The sequence below is a fragment of the Salvia miltiorrhiza genome, chromosome 5 (genome assembly GCF_028751815.1).
Source record: "Salvia miltiorrhiza cultivar Shanhuang (shh) chromosome 5, IMPLAD_Smil_shh, whole genome shotgun sequence".
Classification (NCBI taxonomy): Eukaryota; Viridiplantae; Streptophyta; class Magnoliopsida; order Lamiales; family Lamiaceae; genus Salvia; species Salvia miltiorrhiza.
Genome location: NC_080391.1, coordinates 32,136,045 through 32,149,890, shown reverse-complemented (window position 1 = coordinate 32,149,890; position 13,846 = coordinate 32,136,045). Strand labels below are relative to the sequence as shown.

The 13,846-nt window shown below is 41.1% G+C and overlaps 1 long non-coding RNA gene across 3 annotated transcripts; it reads left to right on the top strand.

The window, feature by feature from the left end:
* Window positions 1-7,810: 7,810 nt before the first annotated feature.
* Window positions 7,811-13,585, top strand: LOC130986857 (uncharacterized). 3 transcript variants are annotated; one of them, XR_009089453.1, is made up of 3 exons: window positions 7,811-7,865; window positions 12,799-12,878; window positions 12,963-13,585. It is a non-coding gene; the product is annotated as an uncharacterized LOC130986857 (long non-coding RNA). The 3 variants fall into 3 exon arrangements; XR_009089452.1 differs by lacking the exon at window positions 7,811-7,865 and adding an exon at window positions 11,668-11,724; XR_009089451.1 differs by lacking the exon at window positions 7,811-7,865 and having other exon boundaries at window positions 11,753-12,878.
* Window positions 13,586-13,846: the final 261 nt, after the last annotated feature.

Below are 13,846 nucleotides of genomic sequence, written 5' to 3'. Positions count from 1 at the left end.
CAAGGGGCAGATATAAAAGAATGCGAGGCACCAGTATCGAACAGAATCATTATGGAAAAACCTTTAAGCTTGCCCATACCTGCCAGGTTTCCTTGGTTTTTCTCGGGCTGGTTTTGGGTGAGAGCAAAGGCTCTCGCCTGCTGCGGCAATGGTTGCTGCCGCCTCTGTTGCTGTTGGCGCTGTTGGTGCTTGTGTTGGTATTGCTGCTGGTATGGCTGTTGTTGGCGGGGCTGGTATTGGTATTGCTGCTGGTATGGCTGTTGTTGGCGGGGCTGATGTTGCCCTTGAACTGCTTGCAGGGGCTGGGCATAAGTGGCCCTGATTGCCGCGCCCTGCTGTTTGTTGGGGCATTGTGAGGAGTAGTGGCCCTTCTGGCCACACGTGTAGCAACTGTCAGTTCCAGCCTTACAGACACCACGATGTGGTTTGTGGCATTTTGGACAAAGGGGAACTTCATTTTGTCTTTGGCTGCCTCCAGCCGGGGCAGGACCCTGTTGCTTCCCTTGTCCTTGTTGCTGATATTGTCCCAACGGCGCATTTCCTTGCCATGGCCTCTTGTTAATCTGGTTTTCATTTCCTCTATGGTCGTTCCAGTTGCGCTTTCCTTTAAAGTTCTGAGGGCGTGCAGGTGGGTTGGCTGGCGCTGAGGTCTGTGGCGGAGCCAATCTTTCTACTGGCATCGCAGCTTCGATGTCTAGTGCCCTGTTCAAAGACTCAGTGTATGAGAGTCCACCATGACTAGCTAGAGTCATCCGAATCTCGTGCCTCAGACCGGCACAAAATTTCTCCGCCATTTTCTCATCAGTATCCACCTGCTGCGGAGCATAACGCGATAGATCGCAGAACTCTCTGTCATACTCTGTCACCGTCTTCTTCCCTTGTTTCAGGCTATAGAACTCAGCCTCCTTCTTCTTTCTGTAGCTTTTGGGAATATACTTATCATATAATCCCGTCTTAAAGTCTTCCCAAGTGTATGCTGCCCATTGTTCGGGAGTCAGAGTCTTTCGGCGGGCTTCCCACCAAAAGTCAGCCGATCCGGCTAGTTGGAAAGACATACACGAGAGTCGCTCCTCTTCTGTGCAGTGTAGGAAGGTGAAGATACGCTCCAAGGCGCGTATCCAAGCTTCGGCCTCGGCTGGGTCGCCTGTCCCAGTGAATGTGGGCGGATTCTGTCGAAGAAACAGTTCTTCAGTCCTTCTAGCAGGGGGTGGAGGGGGTGGGGTAGGTTCCCTGTCGTTTCGCCGTCCCTCAGGTATTTCATCACGATTTCCATTGTTGTTAACGTTCCTCCTAGCGGGGCGACCTCGTTTAGGTGGCATTCTGTACAATACAAACACCCATTTTAACGCATTCTATACAGGAGTCTCTAAGGTAATTAATAAAGAACTGTTTGTCAAATTTAACTTATCATAACTCCAAAACTAAAATATAACAGGAACCGTTGCATGCACAAGTCACATTATTCAAAGTTACTCCATTCTTAACTGACTCGTGAAGAATAAAACTCGTAGAGAAACATAAAACATACACGAGATCGTCGTAGAAAGCCCATGCTAGGGTCATATATATATCATGGAATATTGCCTCATCGAGGGCTTTTACATCGTCAACCCAAAATGTAAGTAAAGTCTATCTAGTACTCCCTATGATGTATCGGCTTACTAGTTAAGCAATCACAAAAGGGTTTTTATTCACGGAACGTCCTAGAGACCAACATTTCCGTACTAATGCTAGCTAGAAACAACATAAATAAAATCATAGTCATTGGAACGAATTATCGTTTCCGGAGTACATCCACAAGCTAAAACTATCAAATTTGTGAACTCTGAGTCGCGGTACGACTGCTCCTCGGTGACGCCAGGGGGTCCTCTTCTGGATCCTCCTCGGGGTCCTCCTCCTCATCCTCCTCGGGGTCCTCCTCTTCATCCTCGCCCGGCTCCCAGCTGGGCAACGGAGTCTCTCCCTGGCCCTCGTCTGTCTCCCGCATGATCTGGGCTGAGCGGAAGATATCGTCCACAATCTCACGGATCGGATCGTCTCTGGTGCTGATCCTGGCCGTGGCACGAGGCTCGGTTGGAGCTGGAGGTGGCACGGGTTCAGGACGAATAATCCTCATCATACCATACTGTGCTGTATCATCATCCTCCTGCATAGGGTAATTGTCCCTATTTAGGAACTCTCTCATGTTGGCCATGACCCTGTTGACATCTGCCATGGAAGCCTCAAACTTTGCGTCTATCGTAGGTATCAGTGGTGGTGGAGTAGCAGTAGCTCGGATCGCTGAGTCAGGAGGCGATGGGAAATCCCTACGAGCCCGTGGACGAGAAGGGCCTGTCTCGTCATCGTGCCTACCACGGCTCCCTAGAACTGAGGCACGTGGTGGAGGGTCTCGTGGCAAGGCCATCGGAGACTCAGGGGCAGTAGCGGGTGTCTCCGCTGGCAAAGGCGTCCCCACCTGTACGTAGTCTCCCGGAAGGATGTAGGGCCCTAGAGGGGCGCGGCCCCACAAAGTGAAACAGATCTGAAGCTCCGCAATAAAGCTAGGGAAGTCTCCCACGAGGTCGTGATAATCCTCCCGGCGAAAGATGTAATGGGCAGAGATCTGCCTAGCCCATCCTTGCCACTCGAAAGGTAACAGTAAGATCAACCTCTGGATACCGTCATACCCTGATACTCCATGTGCACTCGCCTCGACCCAGTGTCTGTGAAAACCTGCGAGGAACTGTCCGAGGTTATCCCCGTGACATGGAGCATAGGTGCGGTAGGACCGCTCGACCTCCTCTGGACTAGCCCATGGGGGCAGTGGTCGTCGTCGGGTGAAAACAGTCCTCGCCATCTAACAAAGGAAATTCTATCGTCAAAAGTAGCACACGACAAGTAACTTAAGGCGATAAGGTTCTAAATATCTAAAATCGGAAAACAAGTTCGGTTCAATAACCATAACGTGCAAAAACACCTCATCATCTAAATCTAGCATTTACACAAGCCATACAGGTTCTTAATACTTAATCACAGATTACCAATTCGACTATCATATAGTTCTAGTGTCGTTGTTTACCGAACTTAGGGCTTGTTATGAAATGATGATATACTCTTAGATCTAGCAACGAGCACTAAAAGTTTCAACAAAATAAGTTCAAAAGGCCAAGTTAATTCGAGATCTCATCGTAGAAAAATGCTCGAATATTTAAGCTATGCCCATGCCATCAACGTACTATTGGCGTTCGTTACGCTGCTCAATCTTCATGCTCGTGGTTTCATCATGCGACCCTTTGTGTGATTCTTCTTTCTCTATTTCGACCATCATTGTCGATGTCATCGTAACATGAAGAAAAAGTTAAGGCATCTCCCTAAGTTCTCTTCTATGTTCCGTAGTGAGAGTGAGCATATATAACTTAACAGTTATAAGTTCTTGTGATTCATACCATAGTCATACTTATTCATGCTTCATACATTTCAAGAAATTAACTTAATTAAAACTTGAAAGTACTTACCATAACCTCCGTTGAGCGTGACGAGATGTAGTGCCAAGCTTTTGTCAACTAGTTCAAAGTGTATTTACTTACTTAATCTAGACTCAACTTAGAAGAAATGAGTAGTACTCAGAGCAAAAGAAATGCTCTGATACCATTCTGTCACGACCGCACTTGCTAAGGATAGCAAATTCGGGGAAACCGCGACTAAGGGAGGGGATTTAGGAGCGGGAGTTAGAAAGGGGCATATTCGGTTTCTTGATGACTCGACTTGTATAAGGAAATCAATCGAAATATCTAGATATCAACGAAGGCCACAAGGGGACCGTACATAATATTATCCCAAAACGGGGTACTCAATGGTTTTAGTACATTATTAAATAATACATATTGTTTGACAAATGACATAATATCTTAACATAATCAGTGTTCGCAGCGGAATAACAATAACTTGAGTATATGTATGAAGACATATACTCCACTCTGAGGTTCTCGTCCTAAATTGACAAAAGCTCCGCTTGCACACTACATCCTCGATCACAGCTCAACCTGCACATTTAAAAATACATGCAGGGCTAAGTACAAAAGTACTTAGTGGACACTTGCCGAAATTTACATATATGCATAATATTTTATTGTCAAGCCTTTCACAGTAGTAAGATACGAGGGTTTTCCTTTAAAGACTCGTATTTACCAAACATAATATCATTTCTTTCATCAATAACCCGCGCAGGTATTTTATATCATTAATCACCATATCAGTAACTCGTGCCGAGAGGGAGGCCTCCCTCTACGGACACTATGATCGGCCAACCCGCTAGATGACTCACGATCACAAGGGTGTACACTAATTCCGAAGGGATTTGCGGTCCCATCCAGAATCCGAATTCGATTAACATCAGATAGGCAATAAATAATAAAACATAAAGCATTTAGGCATTGACAATATCATTTAAATTCATAAGCATAAAGTCTTAGCAATTCTAATATATATGGTTTTAATTTATACGTAGAAAGCCCACCTGAATAGCAGACTCACGGTTTAGCTCTAACTCTGGTGCTTGACCTTTAATCCGAGAAAATAAAATAAGATTCTAATTCTCGAAAAATCTCAATAAATGAGGATGCGTGAAATGATTATGCATGACTCATATTCCTTTAATTAAATTATGAGATGCTAATCCTATTTAAGGAATTAAAGCTCGTCTTATGAGGTCGGATTATTAATCTTTAATAATCTACTCATCTTAAAATAATCTAATTCACTTACTAATTAATAATTAGTAAGTCTTAAAATCTTTTCTAATTAAACTTACTAGAATAATTATGAAGGCCCAATTAAAATAAAATAATCAAGGCCCAAAAGGAATTTAATTCGAGCCCAAATGAACAAATTCGAAGCCCAGTGCATTAATAATATTAGGCCCAACATCAATTAAATTCTAGAGCCCAACAAATGAGGCCCAAGATAATAAAATCATGAAGCCCAATAAGTGAGCCCATCATCACCCTTAAAATAATTAGTAAATTTTAATATTAATCACTAATTAAAATAATTAGGATTAATAAAGAGGCCTAAAATAATAATTCTTATTGGTTAAATAAATAAATTTCATTGGACTTAATCAATTAAATCGTAGGAGCCCAAGTAATATAAATTCGAGACCCATTATTAATAAATAATAGGAGTCCAAATAATAATTAATGTGGACTGGAAAGAATTAATCTTAGTCCAATAGACACTTTAATCGGCCCAAATGACGAATTAACAGCTGGGCTGAACTAAACAAATCTGAAACAGGCCCAATAGAATTAAATAAATTCCAGCCCAAGAACATTAAATAAATTCGGCCCAGATAGAAATAAAAAGATGGCCCAATGAATTAATCTCCGGCCCAACAAATAAAATGAACTAAGCCCAAAAGGAATCGGCCCAAACCCGGCCCAACTGAAAATAAAACAAGGCCCAAAATCCTCCCTTAAGTCTTCACTCTCGGTTCTCTCTATCTTCTCTCACGTCTCATATATATATTCATTTTAGTCTCTTTTATCATAAAAATAATGAATCATGCTGTTTACTGCATAAATCTTATCTTTGTTTCACAAGTAGTTGGTGTGATGCCTTTTTCTTCGTTTTCGATGTGGACAAGTTGAACTAAATCAGATTATGTTTGAATTAATAAGTGCTTTATCTCTCTTTTATCTTATTAAAGAATAACACTCCCCCTCTCTCTTAATTATCGGTTCTCTCCCCCTTTTTTTTTATTAAAGCAGAACACACTCTCTCTCTCTCAATTATCGGTTCTCCCTTTTTTTTTATTAAAGCAGAACACTCTCTCTCTCTCTCAATTATCGGTTCTCCCTTTTTTTTTTATTAAAGCAGAACACTCTCTCTCTCTCTCTCTCAATTATCAAGACTTGAATCTCTCTCTAAATTCTCAAGAAACGAACACTGCTCAACATCTCTCTCTCTCGCTCGATCCAGCTGTCGCCGCCCCGCGTCCTGGCCGTTCCGGTCGCCAGCGAGGCCGGCGTTAATCTGTCGACCACGCCGCCTGCTGCTGTTTTCTGGTCGGGGTCGCGACCAGCGGCGCTAGGCCTTCGGCCGCGCCATCCCGCTCAGCCGCCTGGAACTGCTGCTGCTCGCCCGGAGTCGCGGCTGCTGCTTCTCCTGTTGCAGAGCTCCGCCGACTGCTGCTGTTCGTGGAGCACCAAGGCGAGCTTCTCGCCTGAAACCGCCGACTGCTGCTGTTCATGGAGTCGCGCCGACCGCTGTCACCAGCTGGAGCCTCGGCAGCCGCTGCCTCTCCTGGAATTGCTGCCGTTGCTGCTGCTCTGGAGTTGGCGAGAGACGGCAGAACAGCTGCTGCCGACAGAGGCCAGCTCGCCGGGGCTGCCTTCCTCCGAAGTTGGCGCCGCTGCTGTAGGGAGGCCGGCGAACACCTGCTGCTTCACCCGCGAGTCGCCGCCCACTCGTCGTTGCCACCGCTGTAGTAGGGAGGTCGACGAACAGCCGGGGTCTCGATCGCTTGTCGCCACGGCCTCTGCCTTCTCCTTCCTCAACTCGAGTCCGAGGCTTCCTTCGGCAGAGCCGAAGGTCACCGCTGCTGTTTAATTCCGACGAGCAGCGGGCTCTGCTGCCTATGTATATCGTCGATTGATCTCGCTCGCTCGCCGCCGCTGACTCGAAGCCGAGTCGAGCAGAGCAGTCAGTTGTTTCCTTAGACTCGACTGAACAGGGCGGTCAGCCATTACTCTTCTAACAAGCTAAGTTATCTACTTTCATTCTTCTTCTACTTCAGTTTCTAGTTGTTAAGCGTGGGAGTTCTCATGATTCGCTGTTCTAAGGTGTAGAGTATAACAATGTATGAGTCCTTGACTTGTTGAGAAAAGTTATCGATCAAGTATGCATATGTGGTTCGCTATATCTTTCTGTAATATTTCTCATCCTATGTTTCGAATTTCTTTTATATGAAGTGAGGGAAGTGAAATGCATATATGAAGATAGTGAACTGAAAATACCTTGAATGGTTTTGTTGGTTGGTTATTGTTTGAATGAACTGATACTTGAAAATGCTTTGGCAGAAAATGATGAAGAGCAGTGCAGTCTTTCCTCTTTTTGCTAGGAACGTTTGTGGAATGGGAATGAGGAGATTATGCTTGGTGATTTCTCGATGGAAGGAGTAGATTTGTTGCTGTGATGAAGAAGGTGAATGAGGATGAATTTATACTGAACTTAAGGAGAGCTGATTAGTGTGAAAGGATGATGAATAGTACGGCAAAATTGTTGAGCGTGGTTGAAGAATTAATGAGATTAGATTTGCTGCTTGACAAATTAGATTTGTCTGTTGAATACTTGAGATTTTGCTTGCTGCAATTTTTTTTGACTACGTAAGAGTGAAATAAAAACTAAGCACGGGTGAGAATAGAGTGGCTGAGGGAGCATGGCGTGCTAGATTTAATACACGGAATAATATCTAAATTAATATCGTAGATTTAATTCTTCACAAGCCGGAATAAATTCACGACTCAAGAAATAAATAAAAAAAATAGAAAATTAATTCTATTGTGATTAATAATTAACGTGACTTAACTAAGTCAGTTATGAATCTGAACTGAATAATTATTGGCTTACTCAATAATTCTCATCGTGGTTTTACTCCCGCGAAGCTAACTGGCTTAGAAATAAAATAATAACCATGCTTCAATTAGAAAATAATTCAGTGTCATAAGCTGAATTTAAATCATAAATAATTACTGAGCTTGATTTACTGAAAGATGAAATAATAATTATCGTATTACTGGATTTAAATATAATAAAAGAGCGGGTTGTTACAGTTGGAGACGCGTGGAAGGTCGAATGGGCGCATCGAGATTCAAGACATTTATCAAGTAGTTGATTTGATTTTCAACTAATTTAAGTATTTAAAGTTTTGCTTAGCACAAGTTTTACCTAATACCTGGATATTTTGATGACATCTTTATGTCATGCTTTGAAATAAGAGGTTGATTGTCGATGTTTAAATCAAAGTTAGCCTTTGAGTACATTATTTAAAAGTTTAATTTTTTTTTAGGGTTTGCTCCCTTTGAAGTGTTTTCAAAATATTTTATTTAAAAATTTATTTATTTGATAATAAATCCAAATCTTTATTTTATGATATTTCCGCTGTCAAAAATTATTTACATTCATATTTAATACGTTAATTAGATTAGGGTGTTACAGCATGGTATCAGAGCAGGTCTACTTTCCTGTAGACTCTGCAAAATAAAATTTTTCTTAAAATGTTTCAAGTCAAGTGTGACAAGGCCATTCGACCACTACGCGCTCCGACGTCAAGGTAAAAGTTATTTTAAAAGTTTTCAAGGGGATGAGTATAAACTGTTTATATTCCGAATTTACGTTAAATTTGCTGCAATAATTGAAGTTGTTATCAGAAAGTTCAAGTTCATTATGCAAGTTATTATGAGAAAGTTCAGTATACAATTCATCATGTTGAAGATTATTGCAGCTATGATTTTATTTCGGAATATTTCAGTTCATGATATTGAATTACGGGTTTTGAAATATTTATTTTGAACATCGTCCTCGAAATAGGAATAACCTAGAAATTTTCCTAGAAAAGCTTTGACCTATATCCTCTCAATTCGTAAGTGCGTAGAAACCTATATAAAATGTCCCTGAATATAGATCCATAAGAAGTACGCATGCCTATTCTCGTAGCTAGTGTAGAGAACACTAGCACGAACTACAAGGACGAAGCTAAGCAAAACAAACTCGTCAAACTAGTGGATGAGATTTCAAGAATCAATTTTGAGTGCATTACGAGGATTTGTCCAAACAACAAACCCAAGCTCAGGCTACGCGACCTAAAGTCAACTCAAATGCTTAACGCGATGGATAGTGTTGTCGAATGAACTACAACTCGCAATGATTCGATAGACCTGATAGGTAATTAGCAGTTGAAGAAGGGTTAGAGGAACTAGAACGAGTTTTCACTCATCTCAATTGTACCAACGGACAGAAAACATCATATGTTATCTTTCAACTTGTGGAGGAACTCTGAAACGACGATATCTGTGATGAAAGCAATGGAGATATTAGATCAATATTCTAGGAAGCGCCGTGTAGTAAACATTGAAGGAAAAGAAGACGAAGAACTTCCCATCGAGAGTGTGCTAGTGGTACATGATTTTTCCTCAGCGTCACCTTGAGGATCTCGCTTGAATATCGCTGCTAGATAGACAAGTATAGTTCACGATCGATCTAGTACCTAGAGTTGCACCTATTTCAAAGCATCATATGATGGCGCCAAAAGAATTGAAGAATTAAATACGCAATTGCGAGAGCGTTTAGACATAAGGTTTATTGTCCAAGCATGTCGTCCTGGGAAATGCCATTCTTAATGGTCAAGAAGAAAGATGGAACGAATGATGTGTGTGTTTATTGTTTGGGCTAGATCGACTCACCATCAAGAGAAAGTACCATTTGCCACGGGTAGAAGATTTACTCAACCAATTGAAAGAAGTAGACGTGATTTCGAAGATCGACTTGAGATTGGGTTGCCATCAAATTAGGATAAAATAGAGTGATATATCGAAGACGACTTTCCAGATAAGTTAGTCATAGTTTTCATCAACAATATTTTGATATACTTTAGTAACGATGTGTGACGTGATGAATATTTCAAGATTGTCTTATTAACTTTATGGAACGCGAAACTTTACGCAGATTTAAGAAGTGCGAGTTTTCGTTAAATCGAGTAGTCTTTCTCGCTCGCGTAGTAATTGCTCAAGGAATCGAAGTGGACCCAGCTAAAGCAGAAGCTATCAATAATTGGAGGACGCTTACAAATGCTAGTGAGTAAAATGTTTCTTAGGACTCGCAGGTTATTGTAGAAGATTCATCAAGGCACGATTAACAAGGTGATCAGTCACGTTCAAATGACTGACAAGTGCGGGCATGATTTCAAGAATTGAAGAGAAGATTGACGACAGTACCAGTGTTGACCATACCAGCTGGATTAGACAACTCCGTATCTACACTGACACATTGAAGCAAGGAGCTGGACAGGAGACAGAAAAGATGGCTAGAGCTTGTGTTAGACTACGATTACACCATACAACATTACCAAGAAAAAGCTAATGCGGTGGCGTGGCACTTAGCAGGAAAAGATAAAAGACAACTCGCTTGGATGATAACTTAACAAGAGACCTTGATAAGAGAATTCAAAAGGTAGAAACTCGACGTAGTAACTTCGAATACTCAGAAAGTTAAGTTAGCAACATTAGTGTTCACGATACAAGATTAACTTAAGGAAGCTCAGGAAATCAACGACTTTTCTCCACCGAATGACGAATAGAGGTTTAAGAGACGATAATATGGATATTCATATTGGCAAGTGATAGAATGTTTAGTAGGTAGACAGAATTTGGGTCCCCAAGGACAATAAACTGATGGAGAAAATTTTTCAAGAGCATCGCACGAGTTACACGGCACGCCCTGGAAACACCAAGACCTTCACAAGATGTTAAAGATGAAAGAAGAAAACGATAGTTGAGTTTGTTAGGAAGCTCATTTACCGTCGATAGAATTCACGAATAATAGCAGTTTTCCAACTACTATCAACATAGGCTCTATACGAGGCATTATATAGGAAAAAGTGTAGGTCATCTTTACATTAGGGATGTATTTGGCAAACGATAAGTGTTAGGCCCAAAAATCGTGAAAGCAACCATCGAAGTAATTGCGAGACAAAAGGATCAAAATGGCACGGGACCGATAGAAGAAAGAAGTTCTATTTCGACGTTCTATTTCAAGGTTGGCGGAAGTATTCTCCTTAAGTAGCACCGATAAATAGAGTCCCGTGGTTCAGAAAGAAACGAAAATTGAGACCTCGATTTATAGGTTCGTTTAAAATTCGAGAACGAATAGGATGACGTAGCCTACCGTCTAGCTTTCACGCTACAACGGTCAGCAGTACAAATGTGTGTCTCGAGGATTGCGAAATACTTGCACGATTTCAGCCACATCATTCATCAGCGTACAAAAGAGAAGTCAATCAGTATACTAGATCAAAAGTACAAGCTTTACGAAGTCAAGAAGCACCGATAGTCAAATATAGAGTGAACTAGGCACGGACCCCAAGAAACTACATGAGAATGAGAAGAGAAATCCTAGCTCATTATTCCCATTTAGAACCTATTAAGTTAAATTTCGAGGACGAAATTTTTTTAAGTGGGTAGGTTTGTCACAGCCCAAAACCATTTACTTCCTTTACAAATTTTATTTGGAAATTGTTATATTTTCGAGTTATTAATATATATATCTATGAGTCGAGTTTGTGATGAATCTAGTCGCGCCCCTAGTTAGATGTATGATTTTGAACTATAGATTATATCTATGGAAATAGAAGGTTATATTCAATTACTTTTAATTTAATTTGGACCTAAATACAATTATTTGCAATTATATATATATTGGGCCTTTTGTGCATTTATTTTCTTTGGGCTTGAATTGAATTAGAGCCCATAAACTTTTAGCAATTTCCTTCTTCAACAGCAATCACGTGTCTTTTATTTTAGTCACAATTTGTTTCCATTTTCAGCCACAAATATTCATTCTTGTGCAGCACGAATTCGACCCAGTATATATATATATATCTCCTTTACTCTACTGCTTTTATCCAACAAATCCAACAGAGAAAGTCTTTTATAATTCATCATGTTTCTTCCCACCGCCGAATCTCCATCGGTAATTCTCATAAACTTGTATAGTTTTATTTTCATGTGCAAAAATCTCTGCTTTCTTTCAATTTACAGAAAACAACCAAACTCCCTCAAAATTCTTGTTTTGATAAATTCAAACATGCATACATCTATTTTCTGTAATTCTATAGATATTACTAATTACATGGAAAAAGGAAATAGAAATAGAAGTGATTGAAAGAGAAATGGTGGTTTAAGAGTTTAGACAAGAGAAGGGAAGAGGGGGGATGGCTGCAGAACGGAGCCGCCGGCGCTGCGCGCCACGGCGGCCGACGGAGGAAGAGAAGGGGCAGCGGTGCGGTGGTCTTGGCCGCTGCTATGCTGGTCTGGTCGAACAGACGGAGAAGGCGCCTGGGCCGCGCCGCTGTCGACGCGGGGACGGCGATGGTGGTGCTGCTGTTGGCCAGGAGAGAGAAGGGAGGCGGTGGCTAGGCGGCGCTGCTGTCGACGTGGGAACGACGATGGCGGCCGCTGCTGCCGGCCGAAGGAGAGAGGGAGGGAGGTGTAGACACGGTGGTGAGGTCGCTGGAGAGAGGCGACGAAGAGAGGGAGAGTGAGGGCGAGAGGAGGCAGAGCCGCCAGCTCCGGCGGCGGCGTTGCCGTCTGGTGGCGGTGGCAAAAGGAAGACCGAGGAAGGGAGAGAGGGGTAGGAGAGAGAGAGAGCTGCTGTGAGGGAGTGTTGGCTGCGTAAGTGTGGTGTGTGTGAGTTTAAATTAGGGTGAAGGAAAAGAGTGGGCTTGGGCCTAGGATAATTTGTTTTTTTAAATGGGCTCAGATTTATTAAATGATTGGGCTATAATTTGATTAGCTATTGCACTAATTTATTTTATCAAAAGGCTTGCATTTGCATATTATTTTTACAAAGAATGTCATATTTGGACTTGGTATTTTTGAGCACTAACCCAAATTTTTAATAAGAGCATGCATTTTATTATTTGATTCATTAGATCAATTATTTTTTTCAAATGATTTTGAAGGTTTTATAAAATTTTCTTAATTTTAAATATTTTTCAAATATATTTAGGCCCTTATATGTTATTATTTGAATTTATTTGACTAGGTGCGGCGCGACTAGGATATGGATTTTACTTTGAATTATCAAAATTAGCTTTCAAGTTGAAGTTCAAGTTCAAGTTTCAGGTGTGGGATTTATTTCAGTACATGCCGTGGTTAATTGTTGTCCATTTTAATATTATGTGTTTGCCATATGTGTTGTAAATTCAGTTATATCGCTAGGGGCCCGCTCAATGGATCCAGGACTTCACCGTCCTTGGTATGCCACAATGCGATTTCATGTTACAGTTAGGGTTGCAACCTATTCGCCAGGGGCCTGCTCAATGGGTCCAGGACTTTAAAGTCCTTGGTATGCCACCGTGCGAATTTCAGTTATCAGTACAGTGCAGTGCGTATGTGTTGACCATTTTATTAACGTGGACAATTATTGCATGTTTCCCACACTGAGTATATTCTGTATGCTCATCCCATATTAAACATTTCAGGTATTTTGACGTTGGAGACGCGTGGAAGGTCGAATGGGCGCATCGAGATTCAAGACATTTATCAAGTAGTTGATTTGATTTTCAACTAATTTAAGTATTTAAAGTTTTGCTTAGCACAAGTTTTACCTAATACCTGGATATTTTGATGACATCTTTATGTCATGCTTTGAAATAAGAGGTTGATTGTCGATGTTTAAATCAAAGTTAGCCTTTGAGTACATTATTTAAAAGTTTAATTTTTTTTAGGGTTTGCTCCCTTTGAAGTGTTTTCAAAATATTTTATTTAAAAATTTATTTATTTGATAATAAATCCAAATCTTTATTTTATGATATTTCCGCTGTCAAAAATTATTTACATTCATATTTAATACGTTAATTAGATTAGGGTGTTACACGCATTAAATAATCAGTTCCGAACTGATTCTTCAACTGATACTTCAGTTGATATCTTCAGTCTTCAGTCATTCGTCCTTCAGTCTTCAGTCTTCAGTCTTCAGAACCGCATACTAGACTAGAAACGAACTCTAACACTTGAGTTCAAAACTGTTCTAGTCTATTACAATTAAGACCTATGAATTTTGGTATCATCAAAACAAGGATTAGGATATT